At 37.1% G+C, this 4641-nt stretch overlaps 1 pseudogene; it reads right to left on the bottom strand.

Annotated features, from left to right (window-relative positions):
- Window positions 1-1694: 1694 nt before the first annotated feature.
- On the bottom strand, window positions 1695-3433 carry LOC130034218 (polycomb complex protein BMI-1-like; annotated as a pseudogene).
- Window positions 3434-4641: the final 1208 nt, after the last annotated feature.

Raw genomic sequence — 4641 nt, forward strand, 5'->3', positions numbered from 1 at the left:
AACAGACAACTGGATAAAGAAAATGTGGTACATCTACACAATAGAATATGGTGCAGCTGTTAGGAAAAATGAAATCATGAAATTTGTTTACAAGTGGATGGACATGGAAAGTATCATGCTAAATGAAATGAGTCAGAAGGAAAGGGACAGATATATATAGAATGATTGTGGGATATAAAAACACAGTATGGGGGCTGGAATAATAGCACAGCGGGTAGGGCATTTGCCTTGCACGCAGCCAACATGGCCGATACAGGTTCGATTCCCAGCATCCCATATGGTCCCCTGAGCACTGCCAGGGGTGATTCCTGAGCGCAGAGCCAGGAGGAACCCCTGTACATCGCCAGGTGTGGCCCAAAAAGCAAAAAAAAAACACAGTATGAAACTATTATCCATGGAAAAATAGAAATGGGGGCCAGGATGACTATCTTACGATTGGAAGCATGTCACAAGTTGGGGGAAGGGGAAGAAGGCAGTTAGGACAGAGAAGGAAGCATTATTATGAGAATAATGGTTGAAAACGATCACTCTGGACCAGAATTGAGTGCTAAAAGTAGGTAATGAGATATGCATGATAAACTTACAGTAACTGTACCACAAACTATAATGGCTAAAGGGGAAGAGAGAGGGAAGCAAGGAGGGAAGGAGGGAGGGAGAGAGAGAGGTGTCCACAGTATAGGCAGAATGGAGGGGTTGAGTGGTGAAAGGAGGGAAATTGGGGACAATGGTGCTGGGAAATGCACGCTGATGAAGGAAAGGGTGTTAGAACATTGTATGACTGAAACATAATCATGGACAACTTTGCAACTTTCTCATGGTGATTTTTTAAGAAGGACCAAAATTGAACATGGTGCCAATATGAAAATATAAGAACTTCGGGTGAACCAAAGATTTTGTTTTTCATTTTGCTAATCTAGGACCATCACAATATAGCTGAATATAGAAACAAATGAAGGTTAGTAAATAGATCTTAATTCCTTGTAAATGTACCCAAAATTGGAATTATTGGAAAATATGTTAGATCTAGTCTTAACATTTAAGGCTATTGTCACATTCTTTTCCATAATTCCTGCACCAATTTACATTCCCATCAGCAGTGCTCTCAGAATCCAGAGTGTACATACAGAGACACTTGTCAGAATGCTAATTATTCTATCTTAAAATAGAAGTAAATTCTGCCACTTAGCCAAAATAACGTGAGTGAACATATAGGACATTATGTTAAATTAATCAAGATCAGAGAGAGAAATTCTGCATAAAATCTCATATTTGGAAACAGAAAAAACTCCAATAAACTGAAGCTCATAGATGTAGTCAATAGAATCAAGTTTTCTTGGGGTTTAGGGATAAAATAATGGTGATATCTCGATCAAATAATACAAAGTTGCACAATATAAATAAATATGTAGATCTAACGTATAGCTTGGCGAGTATATATATATATTTTTTTCTTTGTTAAAAAGTTCTTATTTACTGCAACAATTACCTTAAAAAGTAAACATGTATTCCTAGAAAAAAGTCAGTAATAAGAATTTGCCAATTGCTTCCAATGGAACAGAATTTAGAATTTGATATCCATGTGAAAAATATTCTACGCTCATAAGGCTTAAACACTGGGTATCTGCAAAGGTCGAACCAGTTTGGAAAATTTTAACAACCATTTCTGAATGCATGAAACACAATATTTTCTTTATAGTATTTATAAATATATCATACAATACTGTTTCCTGTTATGTCATATACCAATATGGCATTGTACACAAGCATAATGCCATCAGACTCTTACAAAAGCGAATCATTTAAACAAGTCAGTAAAATAAACGGCAGTACCCTCTTTTAGGCATACAGATTGTAAAACTGAAGTTTACTTTCCTTTGATCGGTTTTGTATTATCAACAGAGAAGTAAAAATCAAACAGGAATAAAAATGGCTAAATATGCAAGAAATTGTTATTCACAGTGACATGGCTACATAGAATGCAATATTCTATGCATATTCTGTTTGTTGAATTTCAAGATAAAAAGCACTTGTTTTCTACAGATTCACAAAACAGCATAATAACAAGAACAATCAAGGAGAATGTAATAATGTAGGCATTAGTTGAAATTAACAAACTATGGCCCAAAGTTTATATCCACCGCAGAATATTTTCAAATCCAAACAATGGTTAAGGAAACCATTTCACATCTTTTCTAACACAGAGAAAAAAATCTTCTTTCTTAAAAACCAACTCTTTATAGGAACAATGTTCTCAATTAACGCCCATATGAATATCACATCTTAGTTCATCTTTTATAGCCAAATTCAATGTCACTACAAAAGAAAGGAAATTGGACGATAGTCACATGTATTAGCATCTATAAAGCTGTAATGGCATGAAGATATCTATATAAATAAGGAGTTTAAAATTTCCTTAATAGTCTTAGGTATCAGCCAGATGATGTTGCTGACGACCCATTTACTGATTATTTCCGAGGTCTATTGGCAAAGGAAGATTGGTGGTTACCACTGGGGCTGTTGCTGGTTCATTCATAGTGCTGGAAATACGAGGAAACTGTGGATGAGGAGACTGCACTGGAGTACTGGGACTAGGCAAACAAGAAGAGATGGAGGGCAGCCCTCCTGCTAGGCTGTTGGCCTTATCACTCCCTTATCGCTTTCCAATTCTCCAGCATTTGTCAGTCCATCTCTCTGGTGACTGATCTTCATTCGTTTACAAGTAGGTCGAACTCTGTATTTCAAAGAAAGTGGACCATTTCTTCTCCAGGTATAAATGTAGGCAATATCCATTAGTGTGCAGTAATCCTTTAAAGGTTCCTCTTCATACATGACATCAATCTGGAAAGTATTAGGTATATCCATTTTACTTCTCAGAAACTTTCGTAGGTGCATCACGGTCATTGCTGCTGGACATCATAAATATCTTTTATCATTCACCTCTTCCTTAGACTTCTCTTTGTCTTTGTTTACTTTCCGATCCAATCTGTTTTGGTCAAAGAATTCAATGGATAAGCATATTATCTCATTATCAGTTATAATTCTCTTATCTTCATCTGCAACTTCTCCTCTATCTTCATTGGAACCATTGGCAGCATCAGCTGAAGGATGAGCTGCATAAAAATCTCTTCTTCTCTTCATCTCATTTTTGAAAAGCCCTGGAACTAATTTGTATACAATATCTTGAAGAGTTTTATCAGACCTTATATTCAGAAGTGGCTTGGTTTTGTGAACTTGGACATCACAGATAGGACAATATTTGCTGGTCTCCAGGTAACGCACAACACATGTTTTACAGAAGGAATGTAGACATTCTATTATCGTTGTGGCATCAATGAAGTACCCTCCACAAAGTACACACATTAGGTGGGGATTAAGCTCAATGATCTTGATTCTGGTTGTTCGATGCATTTCTGCTTGACAACAGATCCTCTCAACAAAGGGCGCCGTGGCCGGGCGAGCCGCTGAGGCTGCAAATACAAGTGTTCTTCTGGGGGGCCATGCGCGTCGTGAGGGTGGAGAGGGGCGCTCCGGGGAGAAAGTAACTAAATCCTGGGGCCGCGCGGCGCATCCGGGGCCGGAGCCGCCGGCTTGGCGAGTATATTTTAAATAATAATATTTTTCCAAACTTTTATTTAAGTACAGTGTGTTTCAAAGTTGTTCAAATTTGGAATTCTTTTTGCATACAATGTTCCATCACCAAACACACCAGTAGTGACAATTTCTCTCCAAGAGTGTTCCCAGGTTCCCTTTCCTACCTTACCCCCTGTCCCTGACCCACCCTGTAATCTTGCCAGGCATCTTTTATGTTTGGTTCTTAAAGTGTAGGTCCGTGATTTCAGTGTTATTGACTCTGGTTTGTATATTTAGTTCTATCATTCCTTACCACCACCGATGTACCTGAATCCCCTTGGTCCTGCCCCATTGTTTCTTATCTATTTTGTCTTCCCATCCCCACTCCCCTGTTTCTTTCATTCTCCCCATAGTCAGCATCAAGGGTGATCTATGCACTCCCCTTTAAATCTTTGCATTTTTTTCATCTAGTTACTCTAAATACAACCTATAGGTTATGTATTCCCGTGTTTATCCTTCTTCTGGCTTACTTCATTTAACATATCTTCCAGTTCCATCTTCGTTGCACCAAATTGCATGTAAATAATTCTCCATTTTTATTTATCTTATTTTTGGTGGGGATTCTCTTGACACCTGATATCATAATTGTTTACAGAAACAATTATAATAGTTAATACTAGTTAATAGTTTGGTATTTGTATTTATCTTGGAAGATTTCCACAATACATCTCTTTACCATATATAGCTACATTTAGTTCTTGGTGCCAGGAATCAAACATCATTACAGCATATATATGAAGTGTAGGCTCTATTGTTGGAATATATCCTCATTTCATCTCAATTTCTTGTTGGCATGACACTTTTGGAAACTATGCAACATACTTTTGGAAATTATGCAACACAGTATTATTAACTATAGTCACTATAGTGTACAATATACTTCGTTGGCTTATTTAATTACCTGAAATTTGTATTTTGAGCATTTTTACCATTTCACCCATTCCCCAGCCTACATCTAGTAACTATATATCTGTTCTCTGTATTTAAAAGTTTCTTATTCATTTTCTGGAT

The sequence above is a fragment of the Sorex fumeus genome, unplaced genomic scaffold (assembly GCF_029834395.1).
Source record: "Sorex fumeus unplaced genomic scaffold, SorFum_2.1 ptg000058l, whole genome shotgun sequence".
NCBI lineage: Eukaryota > Metazoa > Chordata > Mammalia > Eulipotyphla > Soricidae > Sorex > Sorex fumeus.